The following is a 21,855-nucleotide window of genomic DNA, read 5'->3' on the forward strand; positions in this document are numbered from 1 at the left end:
GTGTCTGTATTTCTGCTTTGCAAATAAGATCATCTATACCATTTTTCTAGATTCCACATATATGCATTATTATACCATATTTGCTTTTCTCCTTCTGACTTACTTCACTCTGTATGACACTCTCTAGGTCCATCCACACCTCTACAAATGACCCAATTTCATTCCTTTTTATGGCTGAGTAATATTCCATTGTATATATGTACCGCATATTCTTTATCCATTCATCTGTCGATGGACATTTGTTTCCATGTCTTGGCTATTGTAAATAGTGCTGCAGTGAACATTGGGTGCATGTGTTTTTTTGAATTATGGTTTTATCTGGGTATATGCCCAGTAATGGGATTGCTGGGTCATACGGTAGTTTTCTTTTTAGTTTTTTTAGGAACCTCCATACTGTTTTCCATAGTGGCTGTATCAATTTACATTCCCACCAACAGTGTATGAAGGTTCCCTTTTCTCCACACCCTCTCCAGCATTTACTGTTTGTAGATTTTTTGATGATGGCCATTCTGACCGGTGTGAAGTGATACCCCATTGTAGTTTTGATTTGCATTTCTCTAATAATTAGTGATGTTGAGCAGCTTTTCATGTGTTTGTTGGCCATCTGTATGTCTTCTTTGGAGAAATGTCTGTTTAGGTCTTCTGCCCATTTTTGGATTGGGTTGTTTGTTTTTTTGACACTGAGCTGTATGAGCTGCTTGTATATTTTGGAGATTAATCCTTTGTCAGGTGCTTGGTTTGCAAATATTTTCTCCTATTTTTTAAAAATTATGGTAGCTAAAACCTCTGGTTTTGATTTAAATGTATGATGTTTGACAAAGGACAAATAAAGCAAAGGAAGAGGGAAACCTTTTCTAAATATGCGTCACATCTTGTGAGGGGTAAAAATGAAAATGTTTCACTCAACTTTTAAATATCCTTTTGCCCTTTTCTCTTGGAAGCACCTTTTGTTCAGTGAGCTCTTTGCAATGAACACCTTTGAAAATCTCTTCTAACCATAGTGCTTCCTAAGTCTACTTTCCCAAAGCCAGGGCACTTTATATCTAATTCATCTAGTTCTGTAGGCATTCAGAAACTTAGCAGGCCCCTGTAGGCTCTGGGTAGCTTCAGATACAGTGAATCACATAAGCACCGATTTCTATAGCCAGATACTGATCTGTTTCCTTTAGGGCATCCAATGGGATATTAGTGGTTTTGAAGCCAAAAGTTTTCTTTACAAGTATATAAATCAACCTATAATATATTGATAGCTGGAACTGAGCTGGAAATTGATGGGTATGTATAATAAGCTACTTTCAAAGCTTACTCAGAAATACAATAGATATTAAATATGTTACCTACCATGGAAGTGGAAATTATTTATTCTAGTAATCCTAATGGCAAAACCATAGAATCCTGTCATATGTTTAGCTATCAGTGAAAAATCAGGAGTTATATTTCTATTTCTCGATCCAGTTCCTCCTCCTTCTTCTTAAATGTTTCTGTTTGCATAGATTTGGGTTCACAAGATTTTAAGGAGAGGATGCAAGGAAGATAAGATTCTTATACACAGTGGAAAAAATTCACTGAAGGGCAATCAGACCAGACTATCAATGTATTGAAGATCAGAGTCATATTTCATTCAACTTGGGATTCCTTGCAGGTAGCATGGGGCTTTAGTAGGCACTCAGTAGATACTTGGTGAAATAAAATTATTTGGGTTATTATTTTATGTAAAGATTTTCCTGTTACAGTGTTAGCCTTTTGAATTATAAGAATAGTTTCACTGAGAATAATCTTACATAAGCTTATGTAACTAAGAACTAGATAATCTCTTAAAATGAATATTTAGCTACATCAAATTATACATCCAAAACTTAAAGCATAAGAAATTTTCATTTTTGCTTTAGAGATTCACATTATTATTGAATTATGCTATGTCCATCTGCTCAAGTACTAGATATATTTAGGCTCTAGTGAGCCAAAATGAAAGATTCAATGGATTATTCATCTGCCTCATGCTCTGATACATAGAAACCTTCTGATTTGTAAATTTTACCCAAAACTCATCTTCTCTCTTTGTTTCATGATAAGGAAATTATGAAATACATACTTGAGTGGAGAATAACTTTGTGATTTCCTTCTTCACTCTAAAGGAGAGAAAATGGAGTTAATAGTAGAGTGAATACTTGTGTTGATGCTTAATTTGAGAATGACTTTTCTTTTTCTAACACTAATATTGCAAGATATATAGCGAGAGAGAGAGAGAGGGAGAAAGAGAGAGAGGGTTAGTGGTTCATTTCTAGATGCACGGTCTACCTAAAACTGTGGTAATCATTAGGGCTGTTTACAAATATTTCTTTCAAGTGATCCATGGCTATATGACTTGCATTGGCCATTGAAATATGAACATTGAAGTGGGTGTCACTTCTGGACAGACAGATTCAGTGTGCATTTTGCACGTTTCCTCCTTTATCCCGTCTTGGTGAATATGGAAGTGTGTATTGAGATGGGTCTTGCATCATTCAGGGTCTCTCAGTGACTCTGTTGAGTAGAACACCCACAAGGTCCATGCTAATCCTATGTGATGAGAATGACTTTTGTGTATTCAGCATCTGAGATTTTGGTGTGTTTGTTTTTGTTATAACAGCATAACCTAGCATAACCTAACATACTAAGGCTAAAATACCCATCCAGGTTATTTTTGTTTTGCACCCCTGAAAGAAAGTGCAAGTATCTGGTATGAGCATTTGTAAGAGAATCTGAGAGAATAAAAGTAAAGGTTTTTAAAATTTGAGCTACTTTGAAATGTATAGACTTTTATTTTAGGCTTCTTTTGTAAAGTCAGAAGAGAAGACAACATGTAAAAAGTTTTCTTTGATTACATTGAGTATTTACCATGCTTGATAGTTGGTGGTTATAATTTAAATTAGAAAATAACAACTACTGTATTTAGAATTCATGGTTGTTTGTACACATCTTCGAAAAGTTTGTATAGTATTTATACTCAGAAAGATATGCTGAGCCCTAAATATCTGTGTAGAGAGAAGTACTTTGACATATGGAAAGAGTTTCATTAAATTCTTTAATTGTGTTCTCAGTGTAAGCTGGTTTTTGGTTTGGGGGAGTACAGATATATTAGATCTGCTTCTTGGCTAAGGAAAAGGCCAAAGAAAGTGGCTCTGGGCTCTTTAGTGACTAAAGGGAAAGATGTTAAAAATTCAATTCAGTGGGAGAAAAGATAGGTAAAGAATGTGTCACTTCTGAGGCGGGTATTGGGAAAACCAGGGTAACTCCTTTCCTCTTTTATTTTTGTTTGAATTCCTGGGCAACTCCAGGGAAAGAGTTGAGAACAGATGTGAGGTTGGGATTATACTGTGACAACTTTCTCATCTTAGTGGTGTGAGATGTGGAACCATGGGGGTTAGGGATCACTTAAGGGTCTCAGTGAATTTCCAGTGATCCCTTCCTGATCTGGAGCCATACTCTGTTGGCATGGTTGAATTGATTATGTGGCGATCAATTGTGAAGACCATTATTAGGGCATCTAAAATGATTGAATCCGCTGGGGTATGGTTAATTTCATAAATATTGAATGAGCCATAGTCTGCCAAATGGCTTTGCTCTGTTTATTGGACTCACAGGAAGCAAATGGGAACTTCTTCTTTTTTATTTTATTTTATTTTTTTCAGATTGAAGGGAAAAGAAAACCTCTATGTTAATCACTAGGTCTCAGTGAAGGTTGTTTTACTTATCTCTATTCAACAGTAATTAATTGAACAAGATATTATACTAGATACTGTAGGGGATAGAAAGATGAATAAAATTAGTCTCAATTTCAAGGAAGTTAGAATCTAGCAGGAAATTATAATCTAGTTATATGCCTCATCTTGATATTGCTTATGACTCAGCTCCATTGATATTTATGAGAGCCTTCAAAGAATTTGGAAGTGGAAGTAAGAAGATAAAACAGGTTCCTTATTATTAAAAATTTAAGATGTTTTCAATTTGAAAAAAAGTTCATAATCTAACTCTACCACAAGAAGCAAAGCAATTTAGTCCCCCCTTATCCCTGCTACCCAACATCATTCAAATGTGTGTCCACCACGTTCTCGGGTTCAGATCACCAAATATAATGCGGCAGAAAATGTTTTAAACTGCTCTGGCCTGTGATGAATAGTCTTGGAGATATAGCTGGAGATATCCAAAGTGTGACATCTTGGGTAGATTCTAATGGTTATGGAAATAAGGAAGTAGAGTATTTGATTTTGGTGGCTGTAGCCTAGACTTTTCTTTTGGTAATGATCAAAATTTCTAGACAAATGTGTCAGTCGAAAAGCTATACACATTGCAGAGAGCTAGATGCTCTCAATATGCTGGTACTTTTCTTTACCTGGGGACTCAGCAAGGAAGCCCAGGTAGTAGACTTTACCTGGGGGCTCAGCTAAGGAAACACAGGTAGTAACAGAGTCCAGAAGACCTCCTTCCCTGCCCTGCAGATCACTTACGAAAGTTCACTCAGCCAATTTACTTACTCTTTTTTAAAAAAATTTAAAAAGTTAAAGCATTTGGAGAAATAGTTATGAATATGATAGCAGACTAGAAGCTGCAAGTGAGGTTAGAAAATTTTCCTCAGTGTACTCACAGTAGTCAGAAGTGATGGTTGACAAAAACCTGGGCAACAGAGGAGAAAAATTGTGAAAAACTGATACAAGGACCACAGACTCAGCAACCTGGGCCCATTTAGTGGAGGGAAGTCATTCATAGTTCAGCAGCCCCTGAGGGTGCTGCCATTTTACAGACAGTGACGCAGTCATCGTCTCTCTGTCCCGGGTGAAAACATCAACCTCTTCCCATTAACGTCAGCTCTGCACTCCCTCACAGAGCCCTTCGTGTGCTGGCCCTGGCCTGCCCTGCCCACCATCGTTCCCACCCACTCTGCTCCAGCCCTTGAACTTTTTCACATGATCGTCCTCAAATGCATCATTATCTCTAGGTCTTCTGGTTTCTTCTTCCTGAACTCCTTCTTGAGACTTTCTGCTCGTGCTTTAATTCTCAAGTCGCTGATCCTCTTAGAGTGAGTTGAGTGGCCCTGCCATGTTGGGTTCCCATCACATCCTGTACTTCCTGTATCTCACTCTACATTTGAAGGTGATGGTTAGTTTAATGGTCTTGAGCAGGGCTTGGCCAACTATGGCGCATGGACCAAATTCAGCTCCTGCCTATTTCTGTGAACAAAATGTTATTGGAACTGAGCCATGCTTATTTCTATGGCTCCTTTCACACTCTTAATGGCACAACTGAGTAGTGGAGACAGATACTTTTATGTCCCACAAAAGAAAAAAAATTTACTATCTGGGCTTTTATAAAAAAAGTTTGCTGACTCAGTCTCAAGAACAAGCAACGTGTCTGCCTTCTTCACCACTGAATCTCTAACATTTGGCACATTGTTGGCACAAAGTAGACGTTCCTAACATTTTGAAGGAATGAGTTGAACATAAATGCGAGGAAAGTGGCCAAGGAGAAATGCAGATAACTATTCGACAAGTATGCTCCTGTAATCCTCAGAGCAACCCTGATAAGTAGGGGTTATTATACCCAATTTGCAATTGAGACACTGAAGTTAAGGGTGTATAAATGATTTCTGTAAATGATACAAAGCAAGTAAAACTGGATTACCTGGAGACTGACTCAGACTTCCCTTGCAGTGGAGTGCTCTGTCTTAATACGCAACGACTGTCTCGTACACCGTGGTGGTTAAGAGCAGGGTCTGGCCCTAGAGTGCCCAATTTCAATCCAGGTTCCACCATTTAAAACTTCCATGACCAGAAGTCACTGAATTGCTCTGGGCCTAATTTTCCACAGCTGTAACAAGTTCTTTAACCTCCCTGGCCTTTGTCTCTACATGAGTCAGCTAATAAATGAGTCGATTTCAGCATCTCATTTGAATGTTGCGAAGTTTAAATGAGATATGATGCGTAAGTTGCTTTGAGGTGCTTGGCACATAGGAAGCGTTCAAGGCATGTTAACCTTTGTTATTACAGAAAGGTGCCTCAAAATCATTGCTAATAGGTCAGAATTTTCAAGAAATTCCATTCTATTTGTAACTTACGTTTACCTAATTTCAAAGAGGATTTCCAGTGGTATTTTGCCTTGTGTTCTGTACATTCTACAAAGGTAAGAAAGTGGTTCGTGATATAGCTTATTATATCCTATTTTCTGTGTTGAGCTAAAGAAATCATCTGCTGTTGCCATTGGCATTAACTGTGCCTACTTTTTGGAATTTTCCAAATATCATATACATGGTAGCAAAATGTGATGCCTGGATCAGAGTGTGGTTTACCGCGTAAGGATTTTCTGCCGATGTTATTGCCTGTGCTACTGGCCCCAGCATTGCAGGAGCACTGCGATGCAGCCAACTTGTTCCCATTTTCACATTGCCTGAAGCTGGCATGTTTTCTTTTTACAAATGACAAGATAAAGCTACTACATAAAAAACACAGAAGTCTAGAATCTATTTACAGTTTTGGGGTTGTTCGGTTGGTTTGGTTTTTGGTTTTTGGTTTTAGCTAAAGCATCAGCGTGTTATCAGGGCACAATAAGAAAGTTTCATAAACATTTTTTAAAGACAAAAATCTAATACTCAATGGAAATATCCTTGTCCATGCAATATAGAAATTGGCTTTGTAGTCTTCAAATCTATCCCAGCTTCTTGAAAGTTAAGCCTTATAGAGAGTTAGACTGTTTTCTTTATCAGATCATTGTTAGAAAAACTTTATTGGACAGATCAGCTCTAATGATATGCTTAAGATTGTTCTGGCCTCATGTGATGAGAATATTAAGGTCATGAAACCAGGGTTCTAGAATTCACCCCTAACTTTGCCAGCCAGTAGGCCCCAACTCATAAATACTGAAAAAGAAATAAAGATAATATGTTCTAGTTATAACAAATCCTGTGTTTTGGTCTTAATATTGTATTACTACCTGTAAAGAAAGAGTATCAGCATATTCGTTAATTTTCCTTTATAGGCTTCAGTTGACAATTAAGAGCATTTCATTAAACATTCTCTTAATCATAATTTTATCTCTCAGTAGGAGTTGATGTACTTGAATTTCACCATTTGTGTCAATTACATTGGCCTTATATTTGCCAGCAATGGATTCTCTTTAATCAGCATTTTTTTTCACGAAATGATCCTAAAGATAAAACTTTGATAGTTAAGTTGTTAACATACATTCTAGTGGACAGTATGAAAAATACGATTATTAGACCTGTATTGATTAGCAAAAGGGAAGAACTGTGAGTCATGTGGGTTTGAAAAAGGAGGCAGAATTAGAGGCGTGGACCTTTCAACAAACAGTAATGTAGGAAGCGCTGGTTATAAACATTCTTAGCTTCTTTTTAGATATCTAGATGACAAATTAAGCTTCTCTAGGTTGAAAATCTAACCACTTATGTGTGGAGTTGAAGATTCAACCCTTCACTGACTGCTGGATAGTGATTTGACTCATTATAACTTGACTGATGACTTAACTTCCACTGATAAGTGTTTAAGGGCAAATACTCAGGCATGCTACTGAATACTGGAAATATGACTGTTATCCTGGCAAGGCAAATCTTAACTCCTGAAATAGATGCTGTTGTAGTTTCTTGACCTGGACGGCTTCAAATGCCAGGTCAGCACAGGACGGGCTAACACAAAAACAATTTGTTGAGAATATCAGCAAAGCAGTGCTTCAACAACCCTAAATGATGTTGGCAGGCAACTAATGAGGACAAGAAGTCATGAACTGAAGCTCCGCAGACGTGCACAAATTTGTGGATGTATTTTAACTTGCTTAGGTCCTCAGAATTGCAGCTCAAGTTTGGTCAACAATCCAGTAGATGAAGGCTTGTACTTTTCCAGACATGCTCTATTTTTGTTCACTCTGTGTGTGTGGGCAGAAGCCCTGGAAAAGCTTTTTTATCATTCCTGAAATGCAAAATGTTCTATTTAGCTTAGAAGCTCTATTCTTTGTACTAATAACTGATATTAGGCAGCTCCAGCCATTTTAAAAAATGATTTAAGAGAAAATGAACCTTGGCATTTAAGTCTCGGTAACTGAGTGGTCTGTCGTGATTGTACCCAACTAAATTTGGGGAAGTGGCCTCAATTTTGTTTTCATTCCTTTCCTTCTTTTGAGTTGCATAACAGAATAAGTAGAATTTTTTCCACTGGTATCCACTGCTGAATTACTACTAGAGTATTTGCTGCTCTACTGAATTTTAATCAAAGGATGAATGTACATTTCAAATTATTTTAATTTCTGTCACCCTTCTCAATATTTGTTCACTTAGCTTTACATAACATCTGTGTGAGAGATTACATGAATCATGCCATCTCATTCCATGGGTGGGTTCCAGTTATCTTTGCCAGACTATCCTAAAGAGCAGTGGCTTCACAAACAACCATTTCACTCTGACTCACAACTTCATGGTTTGGTAATGCAGGCAGGGCATGGCTTGGTAATGCAGGCAGGGCATGGCTTGGCAGTTCTTCATCATTGTCAGGCAACATCAACTGAGGTCAACTGGTAGAATTCAGCTGGCAGCTGACTGGTCTTTGCTCACAAGCCTGGCACCTTCTTGGGAACAGCTGGAAGGCTGGGCTCATACAGGCTCCCTTCCTTTTTTCCATGTAGTCTTGTGGGGTCTTTCCACATCATCTCTCCAGTAGGATTGTCAGACTTCTTATATGCAATTCCAGTTTCCCAGAGTGAGCCTTCCAAGAAGCCCAGGTAGGAGCTACAAAGCTTCTAATGACTTAGCCCCAGAACATCATGGAGCCCACCCAAAATCAAGGAAAGGTGGCATGAACATTGCCTTTCTCTAGATGGAAGGAGTATCATAGAATTCATGGGCATCTTTAATCCACCGTAGATGGGTTAGTCAATTTCTATTCCTCTGTGATAAAGCACACCAAACAAAGCCAGCCTGCTACTCATCGACCATCAGGCCATATGGCCTATAAACCTGATGTATGTTCCATCCTTCTCTTACTCCCTTCGGCCAATCAAATTATCTTCTTGAGTGTTACCTCTGGAATTTAGCCTCTGGGCATCTCTTGCATAGTCTCCTAACTAGTATCCCCAAATGATTGTACCAAAGCACGTGTGTTATGTGTCGCTTCTCATTAATGCCTCCAAGTAGCCTGTAAGGCGCAATCCAAATGCCTTAGCCTGACACACAAGATCCTCCATTATTTGTTCTCATTCTTCTTTTTAACCATAGCATCTGCCCTTCCCTTCCCAACTCTACCCCACCCCTGCACCGCTCACCGTGTCCCGGTGTGCTCTGGCCATGCTGTTTCCCAAACACAACATGCCCCTGCTTGACCATGTACCTTATTTAGCAGTTCTCTCCTCCTTGAATATTACCCATTACCTCCATACCCCCCTGCTGAAAGTGGACGGCCTATTCATCTTTCAAGGTTCTGTTCAAATGTCACCTGCCCTGCACTCCCGTAACATGGTACCTGTGTCACCAATGCAGGAGTGGCTCATGCTTTTGCTGATGGTCATTTCTTGTGAGTTGGAGAAGCGCCAGAGCACTGTGGTTACAAGCATAGACTCTGAGCCAGAGGGACTCCTGGTTTCACAACTTATTAGCTGTACTAGGCTGAGCAGTGTCCTCTCAAAATCCACATCCTTTTAGAACCTCAGAATGCGACCTTGTTTAGACATAAGGTCATTGGAGATGTAATTAGTTGAGTTCATACTGGGGTAAGGTGGACCCTTCATCCAATATGACTGGTGTCCATATAAGAAGAGGAGACACAGAGATAGACATGCAAGGGAAGACAAGATGAAGAGACATAGGGAGAGCCCCACGTGACCACAGAGGCCAAGGTTGGAGTACTGTATCTACAAGACAAGGAACACCAAGGATTGTAGCGGCACCAGAAGCTAGGAGGAAGACATAGATTTTCCCCTAGAACTCGGTCCCACTGACACCTTGATTTCAGACTTAACAGCCTCCAACTGGGGGAGAATAAGTATTTGTTGTTTTAAGCCACCTGGTTTGCGATACTTTGTTACAGCCGCCCTAGGATATGACCTTGAGCAAGTTATGTATCCTCTCTGTGTACCTCAGCTTTCTCATCTTTAAAATGGTCTTAATAATGAATTTTAGTAGAGTTTTTGTGTGAATTAAATGAGTCAAGAGGTAATAACTGCTTAAGACACCACCTGCATACAGTGAGTGCTTCATTCTCCAATCTATTTTTAATGTGTTTGTGTGTATCTGCCACTAGGATGGAGAGCACGTTCTATTTGGTTTTCATACCTTATTTTGAGAAGAAATGTGACATGGCAGAAAGAGTCAATGCCGAGAAACACAAAAACCCTGAATTCAACTTAAGGATGTGGTGTTTAAGAGCCAACATGCGATTGTGAGCCTCAGTCTCCTCATCTGTAAAATGAGACAAATGGTACCGATTTTGCTGGTACCATTTTTGTTTGGTACGATTTTTGTTGTGGGAATAAGAATTACTATATATCTTACATATAATAGGTCCTCAAATAACGAGAGACCTATATACTTTCCCCAAAATCACCCAGCAAAGAACCATGAGCATTTTAATTGCTTAGAAATGCCTTTCAATTGGATGTATTAATTAATCCCTCAGTACCTGTTTAAGTGAATATTTTTGGCAATTAATTCTGTATTTTTCCCCAGAGTATTGTTTTTTAAATAGTAATTTGGTTAAACTACTCTTTTTTAAAATTTTATTTGTTTTTTTTATTTATTTTTGGCTGTGTTGGGTCTTCGTTGCTGCGCACGGGCTTTCTCTAGTTGCGGCGAGCGGGGGCCACTCTTCCTTGCGGTGCTCGGGCTCCTCATTGCCGTGGCTTCTCTTGTTGCGGAGCACAGGCTCTAGGCATGTGGGCTTTAGTAGTTGCAGCATGCGGGCTCAGTAGTTGTGGCTCGCGGGCTTTAGAGCGCAGGCTCAGTAGTTGTGGCGCACGGGCTTAGTTGCTCTGCGGCATGTGGGATCTTCCCGAACCAGGGGCTGAACCTGTGTCCCCTGCATTGGTAGGTGGATTCTTAACCACTGTGCTGCCAGGGAAGTCCCTATTTTTGTGGTTTTGAATTTTATGTCCTTTCACTTAAACTCCAAAGGTCATCCCCATCAGAGATTAGAATGCTGAGAAAAGCACATGATTTTTAAAAAATGTATCTTTCATGATTTTATGAACTAGCCATCAGTCACACCTTTTCCTGTGTTCTGTGAAGGAGGAGAAAATGGTTTTAACATTCTTGACAAGCTTTCTGTGATGGCATCTTGATGCCAAATTGCTTTTCTCTTGTTCTCATGACTTTAGCAGCAGCCTTGCTTAGAATATTTTATTTGGTTCCTGTTGTGCTGTCACTTTTGAGACAGACAATCAGCCTAAGTGAGGTTCACCATGGTGTGTGCCACTCAAATTTGCAATAAGAAAGTATTCGCAGCACAAGGCTGGGAGATGAAGTTAATAGAAGGAGCCTGTAAAAAGTCGCCTGGGCGAAATGTCAGAAAGAAACGCAACGCCCCATCGCATGGCCACCGTGCTCGTTAGCAAGCCTGACACAGCACAACTGGGACGTGGCGGTAACAGCAGTGCCCACAGGGTCATCTCCCTCCTAGGCCGCTGGCTGGTGTCTCAGCTACACTGGGGCTCCACACAAGATATCGTTAGGGCTTTTGTGGCGGTGGCAGCTTTTGGTTTTGTTCTTTGGGCCCATTTGTGTCACTACTACAATTCTGAAACATGAAGACTTTTAACTATGGGGAAAACCATCACATGGCCTTAAAGAATTTTCTTAGGAGAAGAAGGGAACAATTATTTCAAGCAAGCCATGTGGTCCTATTAGAACAGCTTTCTACGTTATTACTGAGGAAAGAAATGTCTTTCACCAGTTAGATGTTATATACATACGTTAAGAGAGATGTATTAAGTGGAGTCATTTTTTAATTCTTTGGAAACTGCTTCAAAAAGATTGTGGGAAAGCCTTTTATGTCACACAAACTAATTTACTTGCAGACCAATTTCATTGGGAAAAAAATGCTCCAAATGAATCTTTTTTCCAGTTTTGATTTGTCTCTGTCAAGATGTGTGTCTCAATAAAGTTGCTAATGATGGCAGGTGAGCATAAAATTATAGGTAAAGTGGTAATTAAATGGAATTTATTTTTATAGGAATATAAAAATCCTAAGCTTTAAGACTAGCTTTTCCATAGAAACTACAAAGATGTCATATCCCTGGTATTTCAAAATAACAAGAGGAACACTAACGTAATAACTGAAAAAAAGACAAACAGCTTGAAGAAAATTTACAAATGAATCAAGTAGTACCAAAGAAATATAAATTGAAATAATCTACTTTTCAAATTGTACAATTGCAAAGATCTTTTTAAAAGAAGAGGATTCAGTGCTGGTGGGTATGCAGCAAGATGGGCCCCCTGGAATGGGTTAAAATTGTTATAATTTTCTGGAAAACCATTTGTCAGAATGTTCATATCCATTGACCCTGTAGTTTTATTTCTAGAAATTGGTCCTAAGGAATAAGAAGAAATTCACTCAGTATTAAGTATAAATACTTCTTTCACAGAATTATAAATTGGAAAAAACTAAAAATAATTATAGAGGAATTACTAGATAGTAGTGACAAATCCATGGATTCTTATGTACTGTTGATGAATATTTAGTGATAACGCGAACATGCTTATAATCCAAGTAAAAGAAACTGCAGAATTGTAGATGAAATACTATACCATAGCATAAAATTTATAATATTTTAAAAGATAGGAAAATGCATCAGAATGTTATGGTTACTTGTGGATGGCGGGATAATGGCAATTTATTATTTCATTATTAATATTTATCATACTACTCGTTAATTATTATTTTACAATAAAAAAAATGTGAACATTAACATTAATTTTTTAGCCTGGAGGCATCTAGAGAGAGGTCCTCAGCTCCATGGCCCCTGTGGGTTTGGCCCTTTATGAGGCTGTGGGTTGGTCAGTTGGCATGAAGGTCTGATAAGCCATGGAGGAGAGGTCATGAATAGACCATCAGGGATGCTGCCCATGAAGAAGAGAGGCCAACAAATAGAAGCGAATATCCACCACGTAACTGCTGCAACCTCAGGTGATGAAATAACTCTCCCTAAGGTGGAGCAAAAGTTGAGGTGGAAAAGTGTATCTGAGATGACAGTGCCAGAGGCACATGAGAAGCAGAAGGAAGGAAAGTGGGCTTCATAAAGTAGAAAGGACCGTCCTTCTCAAGAATGTTGCAAGGCACTCCAAGGGCCCCTTGTTTCCAAATGCAGCGATCTGGGGAGAGAGATGGAGGGCTGGAATCTGCCTGATGTATTTATTGGAGCCTGAGCTAGAGAATTTAATTGTGTTGCTGTTACAGTGACTTGTTCTTCATTACTGCATTCCCAGACTGGTGTGTCCTGGCAAAAATATTGAAATGTTAAGACTGATGAGGATAAAACACTTAAAGTCTCTGTGTCTAACAGTAATATAATATGATTATATATGATTAATATGAGCAATAAAGTATGATTTTTGTGATTTATATTTTACAGTATATTTAGAAAATGATCAATTTTTTAAAATCCTTAGAGATAGCTATAGAAAATTCAACTTCCTTCTGAAGACTATCACTTCCACATTGGATAACTGGTCTTAGGAAAAGAAGACCTAAGATGCACTTAGGTCTTAGGAGAAGATCCATAGATGCTCTTCCTGTAGGAATGAAAAAAACAAGCTTGAATAATAACAGAAAATACTATAGATAAAATTTAATTTGTCCATTATATTTTGAAGATCACATATTTATTTATAAAATTAAAATTATGATTATGAAAGAAAAGTGACATTTAGACTGGGTCAGTAAATGAAAAGGCAGGAATTTATCCATTCATTTATTCCTTCATTCATCAATATTAAATAAGCATTTATTGAGCATCTGCTGTGTGTCAGGCATTGTTCAAAGAGCTAGTGTTTTGGTATAAACCTAGCAGACAAGCTCCTACTCTAATGGAGCTTATGTTCTCATGGGGCTGAGAGACATAAACCTGAAAGTATTTTCAGATAGTGATGAGCTACTCGGGGATTTTAGAGGAGAATGATGTGGTAGAGACTTCTGGGCAGCTACTCTAGGTCATGTAGTCGAAGCAAGCCCCTGGGAGAAGGAGCCTGCCGTGTGCATATTTGCAGCAGGATGGGGTGGCCATTGGTGGTAGAGATAGGGGTGCCTGGGATGGAGAAGTAAGAGTGATCAGAGAGGTGGGAAGAGGCCCGGTAACACAGAGCAGTCAGCCAAGGACTTGGCTGGACTTGGTTTTGACGGCAGTGGGCAGACATTAGACAGTGTTAAAGTGGGGATGTGATGAGATCTGATTCGTATTTTTAATAAATCACTCTGGCTGCTGGTGGAAAGTGGACTTTAGGAATGCATGAGGAGAAGAAGGGAGGATGTTGGGAGGCTATGGAATAGGTAAGTGAGCGGTGCTCATGCCTTGGATGAGGGTAGTGGAGCTGGAGACGGAGAAGTAGAGGATGTAAGTTAGAGATGCCTGTCGGTGTCAACAGAAGGAAGGGAGCCCAGGAAATACCCCGAGGGCACTACTAACATTGAGAGGTTGAGTGGACAAGAGAAGACAGCAAAGGAGACTAATAGAAAATGACAATTTGAGTGTTGTCTCTCAGAAGATGAGAGAGAAGAGTGTTTCAAAAAGGAAAGGATGAGACATAAGTCCAGGGGCCAAAGGTAAGATGCCACTATGCAGATAAATTAGCTCAAAGCCAGGAGCCTGCTCTGAGCTTCACGACCTGGCCCATCTGACTTCCAGTCATCATATAGATGCCAGCCATCTAAAGATTGTCAGAGGATGGCTATAAGGAGGAGGAGCAAGGTGTACAAACAAGTGATCTTCCTTAACATTCAAAATTTGGTAAAATTATATATAACAAGTAATTTTCTGTAATGGAGGTATAACTTTTAGCAAGAGAAACATGGTGGGAAGGAGGTGAATTGTTTCATGGAGTATTAGAATGAAAAGAAATCGCAGAGGTTATGGTCCAAAACCCCTTTCATTTTACAGATGAGGAAACTTGAGTCCCAGAGCGTTTAAGAGAACTTGTTGTTTAAGGTCACATGGCTAGTTGGTGGAAGAGCCAAAGCTATAACCTGGGTCCATGTTTCTTAGGCCAAATAGGTCCTACACACACACACACACACACACACACACACACACACACACACTCTCTCTCTCTCTCTCTCTCTTTCTCTCTCTCTGTCTCTCTGTCTCCTGTCTCTCTGTCTCTCTCTTTCTCTCTCTCCCTCTCTCTCTCTCTCTCTTTCTCTCACATATGCTCACAAGTGCATACACATATGATCACGTGATATTAGGTGATAATTATTTGCTTTTAAAGGTGATTTAAAAGAGTAATGCCAAAAAATAACAAGCTCTCCGGGAGCATTTTTAAAAGTTTATTTGATTTATAAAATTTCAGTTAATGCTTTTCCAAGAAGTTTCTTTATAAACCGTGTTACGTTTTGCCCTCTAAAAAAGCCTTAATTCCTTCTGATTCAAAAATGTAGCATAGGAGTTTGGGATTAACATATACATACTACTGTATATAAAATGGTTAACCAACAAGGACCTACTGTATAGCACAGGGAGCTATACTCAATATTTTGTAATAACCTATAAGGGAAAAGAATCTGAAAAAGAATATATATTTGTATACATATATATATATACACACACACATACATATACATATAACTGAATCACTTTGCTTTACAAAGTGAAACTAACACAACATTGTAAATCAACTATACTTCAATTAAAAAAAAAATGCCAGCATGATAGATCTCGTCATGAGGATCTGTAATCTTATTCTTTTTTCCCATTAGGTACAAGACTTTCCCTACAATAAATATTATTAGTATTTTCTTCTGCCTTTTTATTTGTGCTTGAACATAAACTTAGAGTAGACACAGATAAAATCAGATTCGTAATGTACTACAAAATCTGGTATCAGGCAAAAAGAGCAAGAAACAAATATCTAATATTTTATGCTGCAATGCCTATTAGGCTCAGTTTAGTATAATTTTATTTGCAGTTCTTGGAAAATCTGTAAAATATTTTAGACCATTGAGCATTATGCACAAGTGAGCATTTTCCTCCATCATTTTTCATTACAGTCTGCAATGGAATGAAGCATTATCATCTAGACATCTTCAGTGTTGTCACATTGCATTCAGGGTACCATTCACTTAGAACTCTGTTATCCAGGGGCTGCAACTTATATGGAGTATATCCACAAGATACAGCCCTGGATATCTTCTTCTTCCTTATGTAAAGGAGCCTGAAAACCTAAAATAGTTTTTTCTTGCCCCTGTTAAAGTACAATAAATTAATAATACCTGAAAAGAATTTAGTGACCTTTCTAACCATAGTGTAATCATAAGACAACAGGGAAAAATCTGCACATCAATGAACTGGAAAATATCAGAGCAGGGAATTGTTGGAGGGAAGAGAAAAGCTGATGACTCTTAAAGCACTTCACATCACATCTCTTGAAAAGTAGATGCTGTACTGAAATATAATCTCCTCAGCTTCAAGTGTTTATAACAGCCCAGTCTTCCTGCATAAATCAGTGGGATCTCGTCTTCCAACTGATATGCTGACAAACTGGACTCCAAACCAGGAACAAAGTTTGAAACAAAATCTAGACTTTCACCAGTTTAATTTATGATGCTATGAAAATTTATTTCATATTTTTTTCTTATTTGTGTTTACCAAGCATTATTTTTTAAAGCCTAGAAATGCAATTGATTTGTCTCTTCGTGAAATTTTCAAAACAAATCATGCCTAGCAAAAGAATAGAGATGTGATCTCTTATTGCATATTCAGTAATAATAACACTAATAATAACCAGAAACTATACAGCACTTCCTATATGCAAGGCGCCATTCTAAGCACTTTACAAGTATATTAACTCATTAATCCTCACAACCAACCATATGATGAAAAGTCTACTATTAGCTCATTTTAAAATGAGGATGAGGAATGACTGGCATTTATACTTACGAAGGCAGTTGCCATGTGGCTGACAGGGTCTTGGAGCTCCAGCCAGGTGTCAGGTCTGTGCCTCTGAGGTGGGAGAGGTGAGTTCAGGACATTGGGCCACCAGAGACCTCCTGGTGCCACGTAATATCAAACAGTGAAAGCTCTCCCAGAGATCTCCATCTCAATGCTAAGACCCAGCTCCACTCAACGGCCAGCAAGCTACAGTGCTGGACACCCTATGCCAAACAACTAGCAGGACAGGAACACAGCCCCACCCATTAGCAGAGAGGCTGCCTAAAACCATAATAAGGTCACAGACACCCCAAAACACACCAGCAGACATGGTCCTGCCCACCAGAAAGACAAGATCCAGCCTCATCCACCAGAACACAGGCACTAGTCCCCTCCACCAGGAAGCCTACACAACCCACTGAACCAACCCTAGCCACTTGGGGCAGACACCAGAAACAACGGGAGCTACGAACCTGCAGCCTGCGAAAAGGAGACCCCAAACACAGTAAGTTAAGCAAAATAAGAAGACAGAGAAACACACAGCAGATGAAGGAGCAAGGTAAAAACCCACCACACCAAACAAATGAAGAGGAAATAGGCAATCTACCTAAAAAAGAATTCAGAATAATGATAGTAAAGATGATCTAAAATCTTGGAAATAGAATGGAGAAGATACAAGAAATGTTTAACAAGGACCTAGAAGAACTAAAGAGCAAACAAAAAATGATGAACAACACAATAAATGAAATTTAAAATTCTCTAGAAGGAATCAATAGCAGAATAACTGAGGCAGAAGAACGGATAAGTGACCTGGAAGATAAAATAGTGGAAATAACTACTGCAGAGCAGAATAAAGAAAAAAGAATGAAAAGAATTGAGGACAGTCTTAGAGACCACTGGAACAACATTAAATGCACCAACATTTGAATTATAGGGGTCCCAGAAGAAGAAGAGAAAAAGAAAGGGACTGAGAAAATATTTGAAGAGATTACAGTTGAAAACTTCCCTAATATGGGAAAGGAAATAGTTACTCAAGTCCAGGAAGCACAGACAGTCCCATGCAGGATAAACCCAAGGAGAAACATGCCAAGACACATATTAGTCAAACTATCAAAAAATAAACACAAAGAAAAAAATATTAAAAGCGGAAAGGGAAAAACAACAAATAACACATAAGGGAATCCCCATAAGGTTAACAGTTGAACTTTCAGCAGAAATTCTGCAAGCCAGAAGGGAGTGGCAGGACATATTTAAAGTGATGAAAGGGAAAAACCTACAACCAAGATTATTCTACCCAGCAAGGATCTCATTCAGATTTGACAGAGAAATTAAAACCTTTACAGACAAGCAAAAGCTAAGAAAATTCAGCACCACCAAACCAGCTTTACAACAAATGCTAAAGGAGCTTCTCTAGGCAGGAAACACAAGAGAAGGAAAAGACCTACAACAACAAACCCAAAACAATTAAGAAAATGGTAATAGGAACATACAGGGCGATAATTACCTTAAATGTAAATGGATTAAATGCTCCGACCAAAAGACATAGACTGGCTGAATGGATACAAAAGCAAGACCCATATATATGCTGTCTACAAGAGACCCACTTCAGACCTAGGGACACATACAGACTGAAAGTGAGGGGATGGAAAAAGATATTCCATGCAAGTGGAAATCAAAAGAAAGTTGGAATAGCAATTCCCATATCAGACAAAATACACTTTAAAATAAAGACTATTACAAGAGACAAAGGACACTACATAATGATCAAGGGAGCCATCCAAGAAGAAGATATAACAATTGTAAATATTTATGCACCAACATAGGAACACCTCAATACATAAGGCAAATGCTCACAGCCATAAAAGGGGAAATCGACAGTAACACAATCACAGTGTTACTATGTGTTAAAGTGGGGACTTTAACACCCCACTTTCACCAATGGACAGATCATCCAAAATGAAAGTAAGGCAACACAAGCTTTAAATGTTACGTTAAACAAGATGGACTTCATTGATATTTATAGGACATTCCATCCAAAAACAACAGAATACACTTTCTTCTCACGTGCTTGTGGAACATTCTCCAGGCTAGATCATATCTTGGGTCACAAAGCAAGCCTTGGTAAATTTAATAAAACTGAAATCATATCAAGTATCTTTTCCGACCACAATGCTATGAGACTAGATATCAATTACAGGAAAAAATCTGTAACAAATACAAACACATGGAGGCTAAACAATACACTACTTAATAGCCAAGAGATCACTGAAGAAAACAAGAGGAAATCAAAAAATACCTAGAAACAAATGACAATGAAAACACGAAAACACAAAACCTATGGGATGCAGCAAAAGCAGTTCTAAGAGGGAAGTTTACAGCAATACAATTCTACCCCAAGAAACAAGAAACATCTCAAATAAACAACCTAACCTTACATCTAAAGCAATTAGAGAAAGAAGAACAAAAGAATGCCAAAGTTAGCAGAAGGAAAGAAATCATAAAGATCAGATCAGAAATAAATGAAAAAGAAATGAAGGAAACAGTAGCAAAGATCAATAAAACTAAAAGCTGGTTCTTTGAGAAGATGAACAAAATTGATAAACCATTAGCCAGACTCATCAAGAAAAAAAAGGGAGAAGACTCAAATCAATAGAATTAGAAATGAAAAAGGAGAAGTAACAACTGACACTGCAGAAATACAAAGGATCATGAGAGATTACTACAAGCAACTATATGCCAGTAAAATGGACAACCTGAAAGAAATGGACAAATTCTTAGAAAAGCACAACGTTCCGAGACTGAACCAGGAAGAAATAGAAAATATAAACAAACCAATAACAAGCACTGAAATTGAGACTGTGATTAAAAATCTTCCAACAACAAAAGCCCAGGACCAGATGGCTTCACAGGCGAATTATATCATACATTTAGAGAAGAGCTAACACCTATCCTTCTCAAACTCTTCCAAAATATAGAGAGGGAGGAACACTCCCAAACTCATTCTACAAGGCCACCATCACCCTGATATCAGAACCAGACAAAGATGTCACAAAGAAAGAAAACTATAGACCAATATCACTGATGAACATAGATGCAAAAATCCTCAACAAAATACTAGCAAACAGAATCCAACAGCACATTAAAAGGATCATACACCATGATCAAGTGGGGTTTATCCGAGAAATGCAAGGATTCTCCAATATATGCCAATCAATCAATGTGATACACCAGATTAACAAATTGAAGGATAAAAACCATATGATCATCTCAATAGATGCAAAAAAAGCTTTCAACAAAATTCAACACCGATTTACGATAAAAACCCTCCAAGAAGTAGGCATAGAGGGAACTTACCTGAACATAATAAAGGCCATATATGAGAAACCCATAGCCAACATCGTTCCCAATGGTGAAATACTGAAACCATTTCCACTAAGATCAGGAGCAAGACAAGGTTTCCCACTCTCACCACTATTATTTGACATAGTTTTGGAAGTTTTAGCCACAGCAATCAGAGAAGAAAAAGAAATAAAAGTAATCCAAATCGGAAAGAAGAAGTAAAGCTGTCACTGTTTGCGGATGACATGATACTATACATAGAGAATCCTAAAGACTCTACCAGGAAACTACTAGAGCTAATCAATGAATTTGGTAAAGTAGCAGGATACAAAATTAATGCACATAAATCTCTTGCATCCCTATACACTAATGATGAAAAATCTGAAAGAGAAATTAGGAAACACTCCCATTTACCATTGCCACAAAAAGAATAAAATACCTAGGAATAAACCTACCTAAGGAGACAAAAGACCTGTATGCAGAAAACTGTAAGACACTGATGAAAGAAATTAAAGATGATACAAACAGATGGAAAGATATACCATGTTCTTAGATTGGAAGAATCAACATTGTGAAAATGACTATACTACCCAAAGCAATCTACGGATTCAATGCAATCCCTATCAAACTACCAATGGCATTTTTCACAAGATTAGAACAAAAAATTTCACAATTTGTTTGGAAACACAGAAAACCCCCGAATAGCCAAAGCAATATCGAGAAAGAAAAACGGAGCTGGAGGAATCAGACTCCCTGACTTCAGACTATACTACAAAGCTACAGTAATCAAGACAGTATGGTACTGGCACAAAAACAGAAATATAGATCAATGGAACAGGATAGAAAGCCCAGAGATAAACCCACGTGCATATGGTCACCTTATATTTGATAAAGAAGGCAAAAATATACAATGGAGAAAAAACAGCTTCTTCAGTAAGTGGTGCTGGGAAAACTGGACAGCTACATGTAAAAGACTGAAATTAGAACACTCCCTAACACCATACACAAAAATAAACTCAAAATGGATTAACGACCTAAATGTAAGGCCAGACACTATAAAACTCTTAGAGGAAAACATAGGCTGAACACTCTGTGACATAAATCACAGCAAGATCCTTTTTGACCCACCTCCTAGAGAAATGGAAATAAAAACCAAAATAAACAAATGGGACCTAGTTAAACGTAAAAGCTTTTGCACAGCAAAGGAAACCATAAACAAGACGAAAAGACAACCCACAGAATGGGAGAAAATATTTGCAAATGAAGCAACTGACAAAGAATTAATCTCCAAAATTTACAAGCAGCTCATGCAGCTCAATATCAAAAAACAAACAACCCAATCCAAAAATGGGCAGAAGACCTAAATAGACATTTCTCCAAAGAAGATATACAGATTGCCAACAAATACAT

General features: G+C 38.3%; 1 protein-coding gene across 2 annotated transcripts in view; it reads left to right on the forward strand.

Annotated features, from left to right (window-relative positions):
• Positions 1-21,855, forward strand: part of KCNB2 (potassium voltage-gated channel subfamily B member 2) — a 404,375-nt gene that overhangs the window by 51,931 nt on the left and 330,589 nt on the right. The window lies entirely within an intron of this gene.

This window comes from Balaenoptera physalus (genome assembly GCF_965194825.1).
Source record: "Balaenoptera physalus genome assembly, chromosome: 17".
NCBI lineage: Eukaryota > Metazoa > Chordata > Mammalia > Artiodactyla > Balaenopteridae > Balaenoptera > Balaenoptera physalus.